Source organism: Salvelinus namaycush, chromosome 26 (genome assembly GCF_016432855.1).
Source record: "Salvelinus namaycush isolate Seneca chromosome 26, SaNama_1.0, whole genome shotgun sequence".
In the NCBI taxonomy this organism is placed as follows: Eukaryota; Metazoa; Chordata; class Actinopteri; order Salmoniformes; family Salmonidae; genus Salvelinus; species Salvelinus namaycush.
Window position 1 is genome coordinate 10,690,003 of NC_052332.1, and position 10,997 is coordinate 10,700,999.

The following is a 10,997-nucleotide window of genomic DNA, read 5'->3' on the forward strand; positions in this document are numbered from 1 at the left end:
TCGGTTACACTTGTAACTTTGGTCACATTTTATTAAACAGACATAAAAAGGCTTTATAAGGCATTCATTTGTAAGCTCTACACAAATGCTTAACAAAGTCATACCACATTTATAAGCGTCCTATTAAATAAACAGAGTGCTCTCTGGATCTTTTCTCACTTAAGAGGTCATCCATGGAGAACAGAAGGAGGCTGCAGTGGGTTTATTGGTCAGAGGTAAGTGCTGTACACTACAGTACATGTTTATGAACATCTAAATGATAACAACCAGTCTGTTTCCTTGTACAGCACACTCCTACTTTCTCATGTACAGTAGGTAGGATTAATAGACAATATTAATTCTCAATATGAACTAGTTATCATGCATATCACAATCACTCTTGGCTTGATGTCCTAAAGCATTTGATTCTCATTAGTAATACATGTGATGAACGCTCATACCCCTCTGATGCATATTACATCTCACTGGCATTTAATTGGATAATGTGCCAGATAGTTGAGTTATCACTACCTTCAAATCACTATTTTGTTTTACATGATCATTATTCATGACTCCATCGTAGATAATGGATGATCAGGAGGGATATTGGGTGGTTAAATACTTATTTGGCTGTTTTGTACCAATGACACTAATACTATAAAGAAGTAGTTGGCCTTGTGAACAGCAGTGTGTCTTCAAGGCTCAAAGTATATCTGTTTGCTTACATTTAACAATACTCTCCCCAAATGCTCCCGAAGTAGGTTGCATTATCGTGTGTTTGTCTTTCAACTTCCGGCCCATTGACACACAAGCAAAACCATCAGTAAATGTGAATTACATTTGTCAAAACTATGTACTAAAGTGCACAGAATTTGAAAGATATCATAGTGAATTCGGGAGGTATCCCCGACCAGGACTTAAGCCCAGATCTAGTGACTTGCTAGCTCATTTTGACTGTATCTAATGGTCTATTTCCATTAGATACACACAGGCTATTTCCTGTATCCACACAGGCTATTTCCCTTGTTGCCAGGCTAGATAAGGTGAATAGACATTCATCAAAATCTACTGAATGTGTTCACCTTATGTATCCCGACAAGGACATATTTATTGCGATTGTTTTTCAACTTCCGGCACATTGACGAACAGGGAGGAGATGTCCTAAAGAGAAATTACATTTATCAAAAATATTAAATAAAATGCACATAATCTGAAAGATGTTTATTCTCTGTTGAGGAAAATTCTTAGATGATGTCTAAATGTTGACGCCAAATAAGATCCAACATTATTTAACAACCATCTTAAATGGGTCTCTGATGAGTCAGTATGTTGACCAGTGTCCTGTGGTATGTTGCAGTGGGGGAAGTGACCCCAAACTTCCACTGAAGAGAAGAAAGAGCATGGAGGAACCTCCACTTAGTGAGTTAGGTTGGGCTGGGTCAGGAGAAACTCATCAAGTTGGCTTCTTCACAATCTGATAGGATTCACCATCACAGTCCATGTGTAGAACCAGATCAGATCTACTGTCCACTGGACCGTGGTGTGTGTCATGGTGAACATGGGGAATACCGGTCAGAGTCTGGTCCTGTCTACTGGGTCTAGAGAAGGAGGGGGAGGGACGTCTGTAAAGGTCTTGATGAAAATTTGAACAAAATTCCAAACCAAGGTAGATAAGTGACCTTGCCCTGCACACTTTTAGAATGGATAGGCTTGTTAGGGGTGTTCTGCCAGGTAGGCTGGAGGACCTGGGAGAGTCAGAGACTGACAACTCTAAAGATGAGTGAGACGTTTACTCAGTGTTGGAGAAGGTTTACTATTGGCAGAGAGAGAACTGCACTGTATTTACCCCACAATATGTATATGTTTTAATCAATCCAAGTGCACAGACATACTGTATGTTTCATGTTGAAACTTTAAACATATCTCTACAGTGAAGGATTGATGAGTGATGCATGTGTTTATTGTTCAATGCTTGTTACTTGAACAGTGCTTATCAAGTTACTAAAACATACTGTATATCAATAAATTAATGTTTAAAAAAAGATACAAAAAAAGGCTGTTACTTTTCCTGTGCGCACCCATCTCTTATCTACAGGGAGTGGCACTAGGGGGTGGTGGTAACGTCAAGATTAGAGTGGTGGGCCAGTAACCAGAGGTTTGCTGGTCTGAATGGCAGGGCTGACGTTGTTAATCTAGCTGGAGTGAGCTGGAGTGGTTGCTGGCATCAGAATCCCCAACATGCAGTAAAGTTTATTGCCAGCAGGTAACAGTAAAGTATATAATGTGATCTATGATCTAAGTTGATCCTCAGTTGAGTTGGTGATTTTGTCATTGTCACTGATCTTTGGAACTAGAATGTTCAGAGCCAAGCCTCAAGAACCAATCAAGACTTTATTATCTGATGGCAATAAACTGGACTGAATGTTGCTGATTATCTCACGCTTTTCCTACTCATATCTTTGACAACAATAGGTAAACAATTGTGTGGATGGCGCTTACACTGTGTTTTAAAGTGGTCCAACCCTAAAACCACAACCTTATGGAACAATCCTTGTATAGAATTTCAGTATTCACTGTTAATTCAGTCCACGTGGAAAACTAAAGGCATAGAAACCGTAAATTACTTGGTAACAGAAAATACATTTATTTCCATGACAGAGTTAAAAAGTGATTTTGGACTGACCAATGTAGATAGTTTCAAATACATCCAACTTAAAAGTTTCATATCACAAAACGTTGATTTCAAATCTTTTGGACATCAGAGCAACCTTGAGGGAACCCTATTTGAGTCAGAACATTTTGTTCATATGACAGGAAAGATATATAAAACCTTGCAGAGAGAATATCCAACTGACAATCTCTTAGAAAAAAATATAAACTATTGGAACCAAGACTTAAAAATAACTGATGTTGGCACAAGATGGAGGGAAAGTTGGAGCATAAGTAATTAAATTACAGTTAATGAAAATGTACACTTAATCCAGTATAAAGTCATGTATATAATTTATTATACAAGAGACAAAATTCACAAATTTTACAGCACAACAGCAGTGTAAAACGAATAATGACTCAATAATCAATGCTTTCTGGGAACGAATAATGACTCAATAATCAATGCTTTCTGGGAACGAATAATGACTCAATAATCAATGCTTTCTGGGAACGCTATAAAGTCCGGAATTTGTGGGCAGAACTAGAACGTTGGTTGTCAGAAGTATTACAAACTTTTACTTTTAATCCGCCTGTCTGCATTTTTCAAGACATTGCATATGAGGGTGTAGTGAGATACACAACGGGCTGGACAATACACTTCTCATCACTCATCTTGAAAAAACATATAGTAAAAACTTGCAAGTCAATCAATCCGCCATCATTGACACAATTGGAAAATCGAATGATTTCATATTAAAATATTGAAAGTGCGTGCGCTACGGAGAGAAACAAAATGGTACAGTTTCAGGACATGTGGCGGAAAGTGATCCGGGTCCTGGAGATAGTGGTGTGTGCTAGTGGTTGAATTAGTTGATGTTTATATGATGTTGTCATTTGTATGTGTATGTGTTGTATTGTTTATAAAATATCAAATACAATCTTGCAACAACAAAAAATAAAGTGGTCCAACCTCCAGAGAGTCAATGTGTTGAGCAGTGCTGTGTGTTATGTTGCCGTAGGAGGAGAGAGCAGCAGTCCAGACTCCCCAGTGTCTCCCAGTGTGTCTGAGCTGAGACTGGTGCTGCTGTGGAGGACTGGGGCTGGGAGGAGTGCAGCAGGAAACACCATCCAGGGCAGAGAGGAGTTTTGGGCCCAGGCCAGCCCCTCTGCAGTGACCCAGAGGAGTGTGAGGAGAGGCGGACGTGTGTGGGACACGGTTGGTGCTGGTGGATAACAACGTTATTGCAGTTAGAATTCCCATCGAGATAAAGTGGATGATTAGCTAGCTAGCGCATTTTGACTGGATCTAATGATCGTTATCCACACAGGCTATTTCCCTTGTTGCCGGTGCTACATAAGGAGATTAGACATTCTTCAAATTCTACTAAATGTATTCACCTTATGTATCTTGACAACAAGGACCCGGACATATTTTTTGCAATCATTTTTCAACTTCAGCAACATTGACAAACAGGGAGGAGATGCCCTGAATATAAATTAAATGAATCAAAAGTATTAAATAAAATGTACATAATCTGAAAGATATGTTTCATCTCTGTTGAGGAATTTCAACGTTTGTTTTAATTCTGTATAAGCAAAATTACGCAGACGTTAGCGCAGTTAGCATTCCTATAAAGATAACATTGATGGTTAGCTAGCTAGCGAAATGTGGCACAACAGTTATCCATATAAACAATATTTCCATTGTTTTGGTCCTTTGTTAATCGTATTCTTTCAAGTATTACTCTGATTGAAAAGGGAAATAGATACACTAGATACAGTCTTGATGCGCTAGCTAACTAACCATCCATGTTTTCTCTATGGGAATGCTAACTGTGCCGAAGACGTGGATGTCGATTATGGCAGCCCCCCGCCCCTGCCTGTCCACGACCATTCTTTTGCCTACTCCTTTTTGGATTATTGAATTTAGACTCCAACCATCTGCCTCCTGTTTCTGCATCTGGGTCTCGCCTTGTGTCATGATAGTACGAACTGGCCATGACAGACCCAGCAGACTTGGACCAGCTTCACCACGCTGTCACCCTGCAGGGAGCCACCATTGGAGCTGTTACAGGACCTTCTGGAAGGGCTTCGTTCTCTGACAGAACGCCACGACCAAGGGTTTAAGGCTACTATGGAGCTAATTAGGGAGTTAACTAATAGGCTGTCTGCCATCCCTGAGAGACCCCAACCTCCCAGTACATTTTTTCCTTTTAGTGGTGAGTTGGTACAGCCTACCCCGGTTCCCCGAGAACCCTGCTTACCTCCTCCGGAGCGATATTCTGGAGATCCTGGTACCTGTCGAGGCTTTCTTTCTCAGTGCTCGCTTATTTTGAGCTACAGCCATCTTCATTCCCTTCGGACCGATCGAAGATAGCGTATATTATTACGCTAATGTTTGGAAGGGCGCTCTCCTGGGCCACGGCTGTTTGGGAGCAACAATCCACCCTTTGTTGTCATCTGGAGGAATTCATGGCGGAGGTGAGGAAGGTATTCGAGTCTCCGGTATCCGGGAGAGAGGCGGCCAGTAAACTTCTTGATTTACGTCAAAATTCCCGTAGTGTGGCAGACAACGCAGTTGATTTTCGCACATTGGCCACCGAGAGACTCCGGATTCCAGGCACTCTCTTTGATACCTTTCTTCACGGAATATCTGAGGTGGTAAAAGATGAGCTAGCTGCTCGGGAATTGGCGGTGGATCTCGACTCCCTCATTGCCCTAACCATTAAAATTAATGGATGCTTAAGGGAACGCAGGAGTGAGAGGAGGTCTGGCCTCGAGCACACTCATTCATCCGCTATGGCTCGCTCACCTTCGAAGGAATCCGGAAGTTCCCGAAGGCAGTTTTCCCAAGAGGATCCGAAGCCACGCGAGCTCCCTCGTGAATTATCAATGATGGGTTAGTTGGATTCTCCTGAGCCTATGCAATTGGGAAGAGCTAGGTTTCGGTTGGGGAACGCTCACGTAGGCTGAATTCCAACTGTTGTCTGTACTGTGGAGGGGCAGGACATTGCATAGCTACCTGCCCTGTTAGGAAACCCCATGTCTCTGGTGGGTACAAGTACTTTGGTGAGTCAGATTGGGAGTTCCCTAATTCCCATCACCCGCACACCTTTTTTGTGCTTGTGCTGTGGGGAGACCAATCTAAGTCTCTCCGAGTGCTTATTGAATCTGTGGCAGATGAAAGCTTTATGGATGCTACTATTGCTTCTGAGCTAGGTATTCCCATTCAACCTCTCTCGGTTCCTAGGGATGCTAGGGCACTGGACGGCCACTCAATAGGTGGAGTCACCCATTGTACTGTGCCCATTCAAATACGGATTTCCGGTAACCACAGTGAAACCATACAGTTCCTCCTCATTGCATCTCCCCATGTTCCTGTTGTCTTGGGGTTTTTCTGGCTCCAAAAACTTAACCCTGTTATTCACTGGACCACAAGCTCCATCATGGGTTGGAGCCCATTTTGCCATTCCCACTGTCTTCAAGCAGCATAGCCTTCCCCCAGACGTCTTCCTCAGGACGTCAGCAAGGCTTTGGATGTTTCTGTCATTTCCACTGAATACCATGATCTACTTGAAGTTTTCAGTAAGGCACGTGCTACTTCCCTTCCTGGAAGAAGCAGAACAGCCATTCTTGGTCTGGACCGACCATAACAATCTGGAATATCTTCGTACAGCCAAGCGCCTTAACTCCAGGCAGGCCCGGTGGGCTCTGTTGTTTACCAGATTCAACTTCACCATTACCTACCGCCCAGAGTCCAAAAATGTGAAGCCTGACGCTCTCTCTCGCCTATACAGTTCCTCTGTCACCGAAACAATTCTCCCTACCTCATGCCTAGCAGCCATAGTGGATTGGGGTATTGAGACCCTGGTTCGCAAGGCACAATGCTCCCAGCCTGGACCTGAAAGGGGCCCGGATAACTGGCTGTCCCCAACTCAGTCCGGTCCCGGGTCCTGGAATGGGCTCATTCCTCCAGGCTAACCTGTCACCCTGGTTCCCGCCGGACCCTAGCCTACCTTCGACAACGTTTCTGGTGGCCCACAATGGTTCCTGACGTCTCTGCCTTTGTCGCCGCATGCACAGTGTGCGCCCAGAACAAGACTCCACGGCAAGCTCCTTCTGGCCTTCTTCAGCATCTACCGGTCCCTCATCATCCCTGGTCCCATATCTTTCTGGACTTTGTCACTGGGCTTCCCCTGTCTAGAGGTAGAGTATCTCATGATAAGCTGTAGACCACACTATCTACCTAGAGAGATTTCATCTGTATTTTTCGTAGCTGTCTACATACCACCACAGATGGATACTGGCACTAAGACCGCACTCAATGAGCTGTATACCTCCATAAGCAAACAGTTAAATGTTCATCCAGAGGCGGCGTTCCAAGTGGTCGGGGACTTTAATGCAGGGAAACTTAAATCCGTTTTTACCAAATTTCTATCAGCATTTTAAATGTGCAACCAGAGGGAAAAAAAATCTAGACCACCTATTCTCCACATACAGAGACTCGTACAAAGCTCTCCCTCGCCCTCCATCTGGCAAATCTGACCATAATTCTATCCTCCTGATTCCTGCTTACAAGCATAAATTAAAGCAGGAAGCACCAGTGACTCAGTCAATAAAAAAGTGGTCAGATGAAGCAGATGAGGGACTGTTTCACTAGTACAGACTCCAATATGTTCCGGGATTCTTCCAATGGCATTGAGGAGTACACCACACCAGTCACTGGCTTCATCAATAAGTGCATCAATGACGTCGTCCCCACAGTGACTGTACGTACTTACCCCAACCAGAAGCCATGGATTACAGGCAACATCCGCACTGAGCTAAAGGCAGGAGCTGCCGCTTTTCCTAGTTAAAACTCCCTGTCTTCAGTCAGTTAGGTTCACCATTTATTTATTTTAAGAATGTGAAATGTCAGAATAATAGTAGAGAGAATTATTTATTTCAGATTTTATTTCATTACATTGCCAGTGGGTCAGAAGTTTACATGCACTCAATTAGTATTTTGTAGCATTGCCTTTAAATTATTTAACTTGGGTCAAACGTTTCGGGTAGCCTTTCACAAGCTTCCCACAATAAGTTGGGTGAATTTTGGCCCATTCCTCCTGACAGAGCTGCTGTAACTTAGTCAGGTTTGTAGGCCTCCTTGCTCGCACACGCTTTTTCAGTTCTGTCCACACATTTTCTATAGGATTAAGGTCTTGACTTTGTTGTCCTTAAGCCATTTTGCCACAACTTTGGAAGTATGCTTGTGGTCATTGTCCATTTGGAAGACCCATTTGCGACCAAGCTTTAACTTCCTGACTGATGTCTTGAGATGTTGTTTCAATATATCCACATAATTTTACTTCCTCATGATGCCATCTATTTTGTGAAGTACACCAGTCCCTCCTGCAGCAAAGCACCCCCACAACATGATGCTACCACCCTGTGCTTCTCGGTTGGGATGGTGTTCTTCGGCTTGCAAGCCTCCCCCTTTTTCATCCAAACCTAATGATGGTCATTTTGGCCAAACAGTTCTATTTTTGTTTCATCAGACCAGAGGACATTTCTCCAAAAAGTACGATCTTTGTCCTCATTTGCAGTTGAAAACCGTAGTCTAGCTTTTTAATGGCGGTTTTGGAGCAGTGGCTTTTTCCTTGCTGAGCAGCCTTTCAGGTTATGTCGATATAGGACTCGTTTTACTGTGGATATAGATACTTTTGTACCTGTTTCCTCCGGCACCTTCACAAGGTCCTTTGCTGTTGTTCTGTGATTGATTTGCACTTTTTGCACTAAAGTACGTTCATCTCTAGGAGACAGAACGTGTCTCCTTCCTGAGAGGTATGACGGCTGCGTGGTCCCATGGTGTTTATACTTGCGTACTATTGTTTGTACAGATGAACGTGGTACCTTCAGGCGTTTGGAAATTGCTCCCAAGGATGAATTGTTTTTCTGAGATCTTGGCTGATTTCTTTAGATTTTCCCATGATGTCAAGCAAAGAGGCACTGAGTTTGAAGGTAGGCCTTGAAATACATCCACAGATACACCTCCAATTGACTACAACGATGTCAATTAGCCTATCAGAAGCTTCTAAAGCCATGAAATAATTTTCTGGTTTAAAGGCACAGCCAACTCAGTGTATGTAAACTTCTGATCCACTGGAATTGTGATACAGTGAATGATAAGTGAAATAATCTGTCTGTTAACAATTGTTGTAAAAATGACTTGTGCTTTGCAACTTAGGTGTATGTAAACTTCCGACTTCAACTGTACATATTACAATTTCCTTGACTAACTGGTGCCCCCACACATTGACTCTGTACCGGTTATATATATATAGTCTCACTATTGTTATTTTCCTGCTGCACTTCAACTACTTGTTACTTTTATTCATATTTTTGAAACTGCATTGTTGCTTGTAAGTAAGCATTTCACTGTAAGGTCTACACTGTATTTGGCGCATGTGGCTAATAACATTTGATTTGATTTAATTTGATCACTGGGGCCAAGCTTCCTGCAATCCAGGACCTATATAATAGGTGGTGTCAGAGGAAAGCCCATAAAATTGTCAGAGACTCCAGTCACCCAAGTCATAGACTGTTTTCTCTGCTACCGCACGGCAAGCGATACTGGAGCACCAAGTGTAGGACCAAAAGGCTCCTTAACAGCTTCCACCCCCAAGCCATAAGACTACTGAACGATTAATCAGATGGCCACCGGACTTTTACATTGACCCCCCTCCAATTGTTTTGTACATTGCTGCTACTCGCTGTTTATTATCTATGCACTTCACCCCTACCTACATGTACAAATTACCCTCAACTAATCTGTACCCCCACACACTGACTCAGTATATAGCTGTACCCCCTGTATATAGCCTCATTATTGTTATGTTATTGTGTCACTTTAAATTTGTAATTTTTTTTCACTTTAGTTTAATTGTTAAATATTTTCTTAACTCTTCTTGAACTGCACTGTTGGTTAAGGGCTTGTAAGTACGCATTTCACGGTAAGGTCTATACTTCTTGTATTCGGCGCAAATGACAAATAAAGTTTGATTTGAATTATTGTTAACGCTGTCTTTGGTGTGCTTTGCTGTGCTCATCAATGCACAAGCACCTTTTTCTCACTCGATCCTTCTGGAACAGCTTGTTGTGTTGTGGGCCATAGACATACTGTATAACCCATAGAAGGGTTTTTGGAACCTCTAACCCTGGCAATTTGACTGTTATTAAACTCATGGGCACACTACCAATGGCTGCCAGCCTTGACATGAATGGAAACTGCCATCTACGGACTATGTGTCTATGGTTGGTTGCGGCTGTGAGTTTGCCATTCACAACAATCAAAATATAATCACGCTAAAAGCATACAGTTTGGAAAGCAAATGCTGTCCTAACTAAATGTGTATTGTGATAGATATTTTAACATTATCATTTTTGATGAATAAAATATTGAATCACTTGTTATCCTCAAATGAAGCGGATGATGATGACACAATCTTTCCGAGCGGGAGGGTATCTGATTTCATTAGTCCTCAACTCGTGGCTCAGACACTTTATTCAGGATAAATTGAGTTAGGCCTTGAGCTTGACTGCCCTGGAGCAAGTTAGTTCTGAAGGATTTGTTGCCATAGAAATGTACCTGGCTATAAGGTGAGCCACTTTCACGGTACCGGTTATCCCGAGTTGAACTCGGAGTTGACCGAAGTTACCTCACTAACTCCTTCAACCTGATTCGTAGTATAGGGCTCATGACAAAACCCTCTCTGTTGCCCGCCCCTTGGTCCCACCTCTACAGCACTGTGCTCCCAGTTCACCCCCCAACAAGCTGATTGCTGTGTCTGTGAATGCACGCACGCACGCACACACACACACACACAATCAACAAACCAATCAGTAATTAGGAATTGATGATTCATCAAAATGAGATGGTAAGTGAGTACTGAATGACTCCAACTACTTAAGACCTTTGCAGCCTGTACGATTTTATGCCACAATTTTGGCGTTCCAGACAACATTTAAGTCGTGGGTAAATTCTTAGGTTGTAAACGATTGTCGGAGGTCTTGGCTCATTCAGTGTAACAGGGTCTAGGTCTGCTGATTAAGTACCACTATATGTGGTCGTAGGCTCAGACAAAGTTCTGTCAGTGTCAGGATTTTTTGCCCTTTATCGTGTAGCGTGGCTGGTGTTACGAGCCGATCCCGGTGACTGACCAATAGGAACACGATCGGCACTGAGTATGCGCACAATAATGCGATCATTGTGAAGTCATATTAATATAATAGTTCGATAAAAACATTTACATGCTGATGGGATTTTGATAAATTCACAAATAAACTTTCTACCACAGCGACCATGTTATTTTTGGGAAGCCTATTGG